Source organism: Equus przewalskii, chromosome 7 (assembly GCF_037783145.1).
Source record: "Equus przewalskii isolate Varuska chromosome 7, EquPr2, whole genome shotgun sequence".
Classification (NCBI taxonomy): Eukaryota; Metazoa; Chordata; class Mammalia; order Perissodactyla; family Equidae; genus Equus; species Equus przewalskii.
This window is the reverse complement of record NC_091837.1, coordinates 46,171,832-46,184,102: the sequence shown is the minus strand read 5'-3', so window position 1 is coordinate 46,184,102 and position 12,271 is coordinate 46,171,832. Positions and strand designations below refer to the sequence as shown.

Here is a 12,271-nt window from a genome sequence, read left to right as displayed (position 1 = left end):
AGGAAAAAAATGCACTTAAATGTTTCAAATCTGCTGAAGCAAACTCCTTACTAAAGAAGCATCATTTGTTTTTGTCTTAGCATAGTTCAAACAAAATGTATAAAATCAACAAAATAAATCTGAGTCTAGTATGACTTTAACGATTCCACTTGTCCATCAAATCTAGGTTACTCATGATGAAACTAGTATTTTGATAAAGGATTAGTTTTTCAGACTTATTTTTTCAAAAGGAATCAGAATAAACTGAATCAGAAAGGCATGGTTTTAGGTGTTGATTTTTTTCAGTTTATTTTCAAATGCTGTAGACTTAAAAATATCTTGTGCTTTGTATATATGTATCTTTTTAAGTTAGAAACAAAAGTCTATTCACCTAAGAGAAGATTAGGTAGATTTTGAGTCAGAATGACCTCATAGTTTGGCACATGTAATAAATTAAATTCTTTATCTCAAAGCTACTAAGAACTTACAAATGTGACCCTGGAATAAATAAGTGTGGCTATTTTTGTAAATTCTTACAAACCAGAAAACTCCTCCCCCAAATATGTCCAACTTAATTTTCTGCTCTGTGGAGCACAGTTTGTAGGGTAGCAAAGCCCAGTGACATTTTCCACAGTGTTGAGTTGCCAGCCACTAGCAGCCTGTGGCAGTGTTTAAATCTACAGCAAACAAACTAACAATTGGTTGAAGAAAAGATTATGTAATTTTTCCTTAATATTCCTTTCTGTGGTGTTTATATCACTGTCAGAGAGAACCATAAAGAAACAACTGGTGACTGTCTGCTGAGGTAGCATTATCTCATAGCTGTGAACCGGTATCACCTTACTCTTTTTTGCAGGTTATTTTGGTTACCTCTCCATCTTTCTGCCCAGCTCCTAAAGAAGTGGACCGGGTTTGAGTGTACTCACTTAAGTGTGTATTAGGACTGTGATGTCAATGGTCATTATTTCTGCAGAGTGGCCTATATTAATTCCAAAGTCTCCCGGAGAGCATTAATTAGTAAAATAATAACATGCTGCTACGTGGCTTCTAATAGTACTTCAGTAATTAGATCCAACCTGCAAATTGCAACATTGGTAATGACAATAGGAAGAGTTAAATTCAGCTGAACTGAGAAACTTTATTTATTGTATGAATACAGTAGAACAAAAGTCAAAGAGGACCTCTACAGTATAATGGACAAAAATATTTGTATGTTGTGAAACTGTTAAAGTTCTAGGGGAAGTGTGATTATCCAAATGGTCCTGCAGCTCCTCGTTTTTTCTCCTGGATCTATAAATGATGTTTGTTTTTGCATGATAATCCCTCATTTACCAAGCAGTGGTTGAACAGAAGGGTGATAAATAAATAAATTTTTTAGATAATTGGAGCATAGCCCAACTGCTAACTGTAGTGTATTTTATTATTTTTCTTTTTTTTTTTTTTTGGTGAGGAAGATTTGCCCTAAGCTAACATCTGTTGCCAATCTTTCTCTTTTTGCCTGAGGAAGATTGTTGCTGAGCTAACATCTGTGCTCATCTTCCTCTATTTTGTATGTGGGATGCCACCACAGCATGGCTTCATGAGCGGTGTGTAGGTCTGCACCCAGGATCTGAACCTGTGAACCCCGGGCTGCTGAAGTGGAGTGTGCAAACTTAACCACTACACCATCACACTGGCCCTCGATTATTTTGCATTTTAAAATTGAATATATATGTATTTCCTAACTTTTTCATAACAGAAGGTGTTGATCATAACTGAACCTTTTCTTTTTGCCTAAAGGGAGTTACCTTAGGGAATAAAGCAATATACTGATATCCAGCCATGTTCGAGAAGACACTGCGTTATAGGCCCTGTGGTTAGTATAGTGGCTAATGGAGATCCAGACATCTCACATTCTATTGGTAGAAATCAGTGGTTGTGTGACTAGCACTCACATTTCATATTTTAATTATAGATTTAATGATACTATAATGGTCTGTTTTCTACAGCAATATGAAATCCTTAAGGAGAGGGACGGTATATTGTTCATTTTTCTTTCAAGTGAGACTTTCAGAGAAAAAATCATGATGACTGCAGTTTCAGAGATTTAAAACTAATGTGAGTTAAGTTAGTTGATCGGAGTTAATAGAGATGGAAGGTTCTAGAAATTTTACAATTATCAAGGGAAAATGTGATTATATTTACTTTTAATGTTGAGGAAAATTGAAATACATTTGGACCTCTATGTCCTTGGGTTCTGCATCCATAGGTTCAAACGAACTTGGATTCAACCAACTGTGGATTTGACCGACCTTGGACTGAAAAACCTGCCACCATTGTGTCTGTACTGAACATTTACAGACTTTTTTTCTTGTCATTATTCCTTAAACAATATAGTATTAACAACTAGTTACATAGCATTTACATTGTATTAGGTATTATAAGTAATCTAAAGATGATTTAAAGTATATGAGAGGATATGCATAGGTTATATGCGGATACTATACTGTTTTATATAAGGTACTTGAGCGTCTGCAGATTTTGGTATGAGGGGTCCTGGATCCAGTCCTCCATGGATGCCGAGGGATAACTGTACATTGTTTTCATTAGCACCTTTATACAGCTAGAAGTTTAGAAAAATATAATACCTCATTTTAAATTTGTTTTTTCTTCAAAAACAATCAGGTTTGGTACACATAAATTAAAAATATTTTTCTAAGATATGTGCTGAGCTAAACAGTATCCAATAACTAACATTTCCCTCCATTTTTTGAGACGCAATAAACACTTCGAACAGATGGAACAATCAACACTTATAGTAAAAGCCTGGATGTTATCTGTTCTTGTTCTACAAAGTAATAAACAGATAGCTGAAGCATCCGTTTTCCGCAAGGGAGTTGAAGGATGAAAACAGTCCTTTTTCTTTCTTTTGTTATTTTATGGAGGAATGCGTTCTCAGAAATTAATGCTTGGTTTTAATTGCATACTTTGGAAAGCTCTGTCTGATAATGTGGCGTGTTTAAACTATGAAAACTGAGATAAAAGGATTCATTTAAGAAAGAATTTTTTCTCTTAATTTCCACTGAATTATAACCTACATAAAGTGCGTGAATCTTAAGTGTAAAGCTTGGTAACATGATGGGTGAATACACCTGTGTAACCCCCACTAACATAAAGATACAGAATATCATCATCAGCCTGAAGAACTCCCATATGAGCCCTCCTAATTAATACCCCCCAGAGATAACAATGATAATGCATTTTTCCACTACAAAATAGTAATATCAGTTTTTTGACTTTTATATAAACAGAATGATACACTATGCTCTCTTGATTTTTTTGTTGAACTCAGTGTTATCTCCGTGGGATTGATCCATGTTGTAGGTAGTAGTTTGATCTTCATGGCTGCAGAACAGTCAATTTTATAAACATAGCATACTTATTAATCAGTTCTAATATTGATGAACATTTGCCTTGTTGCTGGGTTTTGACTTTTAAGAATAAAACAGCTATGAAGATTCCGCGACACATCTTTTGGTGCACATATATACTTATTCCCTTGGTTATACACCTATGAGTGGAATTGTTGGTCAAAGTCTCTGCATTTGCACAGCTTTAGCCACACAGTCTTTCAGAAGGGTTAAACCAATTTACTCTTGGACCAGTCACATAAGAATTCCACTTCCTCTATGTCTTTGCCAACGCTTGGTATTACTGGTTTTTGTAAGTTTAGCTGTTTTTCTGAAAGCTGTCTTGTTTTACTTTTCATATCGGTCTACAATCCATCTGGCATTGTTTTTATGTTTTTGACACAGTGTGAGGGAAGTGGTCAAGACTCTTCCTCAAAAATTTCCTGTGGGAAATTTTTTTCCCACATACATCTTCAATTTGTCAAGCACCATTTATTCAAAAGACTCAATTTCATTGTTTTTCCATTCATTGAGATGGCATCTTTATCATAAATCAGGTTGCTGTATATGTATGGGTGTGTTTCTTGACCGCTCTGTTTTATAAGTTACAGCATGAAGTTCTTTCTAAGACACTTTTATTTACTTTAGAGATGCCCTCATTATCATGTGGTATTGCTACATTTCATTCTTCTTCTTTTCTTAATATTAAGAATTTCTAGAAACAGTTTTTGACATAGTTGTTTTTTTTCCGTTATAGATTTTGTTTTAACCCAATTGACTTCTGTACTCATTTTCATTCATTCCACTCATCTGTTATCTTTGAATTTATTTTGCTATTCTTTTTCCAAGTGTTTTAAAAATGTTCTTAAACTTTCATTTTGAAGTAAGTTGAGTTATAAAACATTTGCAAAAGTATTAGAAAGAGTTCCCATTAACCCATTATCCAGCTTTGCTAAATGTTAAGATCTTATATAACTGTGGTACAATTATAAAATCATGAAATTAATTTGATACAGTCTATAAACTTTCTTGAAATTTTGCAAATTCTGCCACAACTCTCTTCTTTCTGGTTCTGGATCAAATCCAGGATCACACGTTGGGTTTAGTTGTTTCTTTATTCTCCTTTGATTTGGGGAGCTTCCTTAGACTTTGTCTCTTTTCATGACCTTGAAGTTTTTGAAGAGTTCTGGCCAGTTAATGTGGAGAATGTTCCTCAGTTTTTGACTGATGTCTCTTCATGATTAAATTCAGATTACTCATTTTTGTCAAGAATACCCCAGAAGTGATGATGTGACTTCATTGCAGCATATCAAGAGGTAAATGATGTTGACATATCTCATTCCTGGTGAGGTTAGGTTTGATCTCTTGATTGAGGTGGAGTCTCTTAGTTTTCTGCACTATAAGTTTACATTTTTTCCTTTGTAGTTAATAAGTGACTTGTGGAGAGACAGCTTGAGACTGTGCAAATATCGTATTTTCTCATATACCTTTGCCCACTAATTTTAGCCTCCATCAATGATTCTTGCCTCTGCAACAGTGATTACTGTGGTGTTTGTGAGACGGTGATTTTCTGTTTGCATCATTCCTTCTGTGTTTATTAATTTCAATTCTACTGTTAGGATGAGCTGCTTCATCCTTGTTTATTCATGCAGTTACTTAATTTTAGTATGGACTCAAGGATATTTATTTTATTCCGTGAGGTGAATTTCGTTATTATTATTTACTATGTTGTTCACCTTATTCTAGATTTGGTCATTGGGAGCTCTTTCAGGCTGGCTTCTCTGTCTTTTGACATGCCATCAAATTTTGAGCACTTGCTTAGTTTCTGGCACCACAAGATTTTGTGGTCTCATCGTGCCCCATTCCCTCATCACGCTCATCTCTGCCTCATTCCTGAAATTGACCATTTCTCTGAGGAATTGTGGTTCATTTTATTGAAGAAGAGTATTTGGAAACCAAGATCTGGGGGCTAAGTGTGCTCACTGATCTTTTTCCATTGCTTCTAGGTCCTCTCTCACCTGACAGAGCTAGGACTTATGTTTTTATACACAAACACACATACATCTATATCTTCTCTATATCTATTTGTGTGTACACACACAGACATACACACACACACACAGTCGTGGGTTCATATTGATATATCTGATTCCAGTCCAACATCACAGGGTTCAGTCTAGCTAACTCCCTTCCATTACTAACTCTTCTTTGTAACACTGAGAAACCTCACTCTCATTGTCATCAATATGTTTAATTATTTACTCAATCTGAAAACACACATAAAAGTGTTTCACAATTGCCATTTCATGCTTCTGTGAAAAACAAATCTTAACTAGAGTACAGTATGTGTATGCAGTTCATTTTAGCCTTAGAGTATGTAATCAAAACACTGCTTCTGAAAGTTACTTAGCTTAAAGCTATTCTTTCTCATCCCCTTCAGTGTGGTTATGTTATTTATTTATAATGCAATGTATATGAAAGCTTTTTTCTGAACATTAATTCATATTCTGTTGCCTTATTAAATTCTCTTATTGTTTGAAGTAATATTGTTATCGATTCTTTAGCATTTTCCAGATATCAAATCATCTATGAGTGGAAATAATTTTACCTCTTCTTTGCCAATTCTTATATTTTTAATTGATTTATTTTGTCTCGTTGCCTTTGCTAATACATTCAGAACAACCGTGAATAATAATGGAGATACTGGCCACCCTCCTCCAGTTCCTGATCTGAGTAGAAACGCTTCTAATCTTTCCCCATTAAGTAATGTACTCATTTTAGGATTGAGGAATATAGATATTTTTCATGTTAAGAAAGAATCCATCTCCCTTATGTTCTTCAGTGTTTTTATAATGAGTGAATGTTGAAATTTTGTGAAGGCTTTTCAACATATATGGAGATAACTATGTAGCATATGACATTAATAGGTTTCCTAATATGAACCAATCTTGCATTTCTGGAATAAATCCCACTTGGTTGTGTACATTATTTTCTTAATATGATGTTGTATTCTGTTTGTGGATAAATATATTATGGTACAATGATACCATATAGCAGTTAGGATAAACGATAAGCTGGACAAATCTAACATACTTATACTGCTGAATGAAAGATGTGTAAAAAAAAAGCCACTTGTTTCCTTTACTCACTAACTCTCAATACTTAAAATAATACTACTATTTTCAGTATTTCAAGAATGTGGAGGTTTTCCCACAGAAAGCAGTTCTCAAATTCTCCAGATACCAGCTGGGTATCCTACAATTTAACTCAATTCTGACACTATCTACCAGGAGATGGCGTTAGACCCCATAGGTTAAGGGCCCCGTCCCACATGACTGCCCCCTCCCCTTCAGATGCCAAGTGCAGGTTCAAGTTGCCATCTGTGCTTCTGACCAACTGAGTATAAATTGGAGGTTTACTTGACCTCCTCCTTGGGTTAGATTAATTTGCCAGGGTGGCTCACAGAACTCATGAAAACAGGTTACTTACTAGATGACCAGTTTATGACAAAGGGCATTGAAGTACATGAATGAGTAGCCAGATGATGAGGTACACAGGACGAGGATTGGAAGGAACTCAAGCGTAGAAGCTTCTGTCTTTGTGGGTTTAGGGTGTACCACCCTCCCGGTATATGGGTGGATTCTTGTTCCCCAACCTGGAAGCTCTCCAAACCCCGTCCTTTGGGGATTTTATGGAGGCTTCACTACGTAAATGTGATTGATTAAATCATTGGCTATTGATGATTGATTCAACTTTCAGCCCCAATTCCCTCTGGGGGGTCTGAGTGTAGAGCAGAAAGTTCCAAGTCTTTAATCACATGGATGGTTCCCCTGGTAACCAGTCTGTATCCTTGGGGGCTTTCAAAAAGTCACCTCATTAACTTAAACTTAGAGGTGATTGAAAGGGGTTTGTTATGAATAACAGGACCAGGGTGTCCCTTTCACCTTCATCACTCTGAAACTATTCAAGTACTAGAACTATTTGAGGACAAAAGACCAAAGATTATAACAAAAGAATACCCCATTGCTCTTATTGTTTAGGAAAGTACAAGAGTTATAGAAGCTCGTTGCCAAGAAAAAAGGAAGACTAAATATGTTCTCTGATAGGAAAAACAAATTTTATGAAGATATATCTTCTTTACAAATTCATGTTTTCTAAACTTTCCAGTTGAACTTCTTTGGGATATTTTGAGAAATTGACAAAAATATTATGAAATTTATTCAGAAAAATAAATGTGTGAGTATAATGATGAAAATATAAAAAAAAAAACCCAGCGGAGATGAGTTATAGGTTAACATCCTATTAGATATTTAATATAATTTAAATCAGCAATAATTAAGAGTGTTACATTAACAAAGGAATAGATGAAATGTTAGAACAAAAGATTGGAACTTGAAATATAACAGATATATTCAAAAATGGATATGTGTCAAATATATTTAAGAAATTAATACATGACAAAAGGTGTTATGTCACTGACTACCAATTTGGAAGGAAAAATTTTTATCCTGAACTTCACACTCTAATGTACTTTACATAATTTAAATAGTTTTATATGGAAAAGCGTTGTCTTAGCTCTGGCTGCTGTAACAAAATGCGATAGTCTGGGTGGTTGAAACAACAGACATTTATTTCTCACAGGAGGCTGGGGATCCAAGATCAAGGTGCTGGCAGATTGAGTTCTTGGTGAAGGCCCTCTTCCAGGCTTGCAGATAGCTGCCTTCCTGCTGTGTCCCCAGAGGTCTGGATGGGAAACTCTGGTCTCTCTTCCTTTTCTTATAAGGACACTAATCCCATCATGGGGCCTCCACCGTCATGACCTCATCTAAACCTAATCACCTCCCAAAGGCCCCACCTCCAAATATCATCACATTGGGGGGTCAAGGTTTCAACATATGAATTTTGAGGGGAACATAGTTCAGTCTGTAACAAGCATGAATCATAAGAATTAGGGAAAAAAGAATATTAGGCATTTCTTAAATTTCCAGAAAGAGCATATTGCTTAAAATTATAATCAGTTATCAAAGGATGATACAGTTGAGTTCCCAAAATATTTTAACATTTTGTATTCAAATCAATTCAAAAGTTATTTGTTGAGTGCTCCCTTGGTGACAGGCAATGTGCTGATGATGTTGTTGGGGACAGAGCTGTGAATAAGGGAAACGACATATGCTGGGTGCCCTGCGGGGACGAAAAGTCAGGAGTAGGGGCATCTAGTGATCCTGAAATGTCAGGACAAGCTTCCTGAAGGTTTCTTGGAAGGTAAGTACAAATTAGCTAATCAGGTGGTGGATCAAACTTGAGGGAGGGCTGAAGTATTTCAGATAGAGAAAGCAGTGTGTGGCAAAGCCTTGGAGTAAGGAAGTGTAATAGGCTTTTAACGAGACCATTCTCATTGCCTTAACATTTTGCCTAAAAACCCATAGCTGAGAACAAGGGATAACATATGTCTCATATATATATTAAAGACATACATGCTGGCAGGGCTGGCTGAAACACAGTTGGATTAGTGCCATCTCCAGCTTAGATTGCTAGAAATTTGAACGTCTTTTGAAGAGGATTTGTAGAAAGAGAAATTGTTTTGGCTTCTCATTCTTTCTAAAGCCAAAGGTTGGCAGAGGTGCCAAGAAAAGCATCAGAGGTTGGGAATGCTGAATGAGTTGTTCATGTAATGAACAAACCTTATTCATTAAAGGAGCAATGAAGAATGCCCAAGATGGTGGTAGATGATGAGAATGTGTAGACTACAGTAGAGCTGAGAGGCATGCACTTCAGAGAGACTGGAGTTTCTGAAAGGTACCAGTGTTGGAGGTTATGGGATGTTTCTGACTCATGAGAAGCCACAATGAAAGAAAAGCTGTGGCAGGAGAACATTCCAAGGAGTTCCAAATAATTCATCCCAACAGTTTCCAAGTGAATGGTGGAGGAGGAGGAAGAAAGGAGGGAAAAAGGACCACTGTGGAATGACTGGGCTTTGAAAGGAGACTTCTTCCAGGTGAACATGGCCACAGAGTTACAACTCTCTTCCACAGGTGGGAAATGGCAGCAGACTGGGGCTGAAGGGTGACACTGACAAGCCTGGAAGAGATCATGCAGGTTAGCATGAGGAACAGGAATATACCAGTAGATAATTGTAACTCTAATTTGGCGAAGAGTATGAAAAGGTAATTGAAGGAAGAGAAAACAAATGTGATAAGAAAAATATGCAAACATGTTCATTGTCGTCACAAAAACCAAGTTAAAATCAAAGCAAAGTACAAAATTAATTGTATTTGCCTGCCTAATACCAAAAATTTAAAAATGTATTACAACCAGTGACAACAATGATATGAAACTTCTTGTCATTCCCAGTACTACTGGTACAAATACCACATTCTAAGAGGACAGTGTGTCCATATCAAGATCTTAAAAATGCTTATTGATTTAGTAATTGTACTTCTGAGAGTGAAGGACAGTGGTTAAGAATCATGACTTAAGAATGCAGATGCTGGAGTTAGACTGTCCGGATTCAAGTCCCAGTTTTGTCACTTCCTACCAATGTGGACTTAAGCAAGTTACTGGGACTCTTTGTGCCTCTGTGTTTGCATCTTTAAAATGGGATTAAATGTGGTACTGATCTTGTCGAGGTGTCAGGTGGGTTGTTACATGTAAAGCAATTAAAATAATATGCCTGGCAAATGGTAAGCACCGTATAAGATTCCGTTACTATTATTTCAGGTCTACAAATGCTCATCCAAAATTCTAAGGGTTTCAGAATTTAGAACTTTTTAGATTTTTAAAAAGGTAATATGGGGTATATAGATTATATTTTATAATGCTCCTCAGTGGGTTCTGGGGCAGGACTCCACAACCAAATCCATTAATACATTAAGATTTCTATTGTGATTTATAAGAAGAGTATTCATATTGAATTTCATGAATAATGAGGATAAGTGGCCTTACATCAGTTCAGGTCAGATGAGGCTTATCCTACTAAATGAGATTCAAGAAAATCTTATCTTCAAGAGATTTTCTGGAGTTTGGTATTGCCAAGAAGGGATAATGGACCTAAATTCCATAATAATAAAAATATTAAAAGTGAAAATTTTATATGAAATGTTTATTATTACATTATTTAATAAAGAACATGTTTACAAACTATTAAGCCTTGAACTGTTTATGTTATTTTGATTAAAAAAACAAGGATACAATATCGTGTTATATATCTAGGAAAAAAGCTAACCATTGAAAAGTAGTCTAGAAGAAAATATACTGCATCATTAGCAATGACTATAATGATGTGGTAGTATTACTATTAAATATTTTTATTTATGCTTTTTACAGATTTTAATAAAGATATTAATTTTATAATCAGAGTAATTTTTTCTCAAGTTGACTTTAGTACAGTCTGAATTGTTGGGTAAATTGGGCTGTAAGCAATTTGAAAAGTTGCTTTTTGTTATCTTTTCATGATGGTAAATGTTACTATAAATTATCCCAGATAGAGAAATTTCTTTGAATGTTGTTTTGTTTGTTTCATGTGCTAAATTTCATGTGCAATTTCAGTGTCAGGCAATATATCTCCTAAAACTCAGTGTAAGTAAGCTTAAGTCTAGTTTATGAAAAACAGTATTTTATATTAAACCAATAGTAAGAGTTTAATTCGATATATTTGCTGTTTTGCTGTGGACAGCATCAAAATATGCTGAATCACCCCTCAAATATGAGAGTTCAAAAGAAGCAAGGACTCTGAAAAGCAGACAGACGTGGTTTATGTCCCAACTCTACTGCTCTCTTGTTGTCTAACTTTGAAAAATTACTAATTCCCTGAATCTCACAGTTTCCTTATTTGCAAAACAGCAATAATAACTGAGAATGAACTGAGACGATTTCTATAAAGCCCCAACCCAGTGCTTTATATTGTGTACTCAATAAAGGAACGTTTGCTCTCTCTTCTTTCCGAAGTTTTAACCAAGAACAGAAAAAAAAAATGAGGGAAGGAATGAAATAACTACTCTTTATTGAACACTGTTAAGAGCATTTTACTTGTCTTAATTTAATTATTCTTTTCACAGCCCTCTGCGTAGGGCCTACATAGCTTGTCCAAAGGGGCAGAGTGGGTGGCTGAGCTGTGATGGTCATCTGACCCAGAGTCCGTCCTCTTGATGCCTTGAGTAGCCTGCCTCTGAACTGTCAGTTAAAGGATAAGAGTAAGGCTGCTATCCCCGTGGTTTAACATGTACAAATAATATTGAGAAAGTAACTGTGAAGCTCTGTTAACAAAGTTGCATTCCTTTTTTGTCCCCTTCTGTGTTTCAGCACACAGTGAACGGTGCTCTCGAGCGCCACCTTCTCTGATTACTGCTCACACCTTTTCCTGGGATACTTTCTTGAAAGGATCAGCGAACATTTACTCATATATCATCCCAGATTAATGGAGTTGTCGCAGAGCAGATTACGTTTGTCTCATTAAGACTGGGTAAGAGTTTAAAAATGTATTTCTGTTTTGGATGATGATTGATGTCATGACCTGTACTGAAATATTTCTGACTTGTTATAAATTGGAAAGTTATAATAACTAAATAGACACATGGTGGAGGGGAAAAAATAGGCTACCACAAAAAGGCATTGGTACATTGATTGATATGCTTATTATTAGATAAGATATGCTGATGTATTTGAAGATATTTTTATTACTTATGTAAAGTATAGGGAGTTAACATTTAGTGCAAGGAGAATTTCATGACGTGTTCTTCTTTAAAATGTAACTGCAATAGGGTTTTATGAAACTTGTAATTGCTGCAATCTATGTTATTTCTACTGCTATAAAATCAATAACTGTAAAATAGAGAGATTATCTTCTTGAAATTGGTTATGATGAAAATGTGCTGTTATGATTATCTTTATGCAAATCCTCCCCTAAC

General features: G+C 35.5%; 1 protein-coding gene across 10 annotated transcripts in view; it reads left to right on the top strand.

The window, feature by feature from the left end:
• The window catches only part of DLGAP1 (DLG associated protein 1), an 843,303-nt gene that overhangs the window by 97,267 nt on the left and 733,765 nt on the right, over positions 1 to 12,271 (top strand). For all 10 annotated transcript variants that reach the window (XM_070629775.1, XM_070629776.1, XM_070629781.1 and 7 more), the window contains exon 2: positions 11,667 to 11,826. The gene's annotated coding sequence lies outside the window, so the exon portion shown is untranslated. The remainder of the gene's footprint in view (positions 1 to 11,666; positions 11,827 to 12,271) is intronic.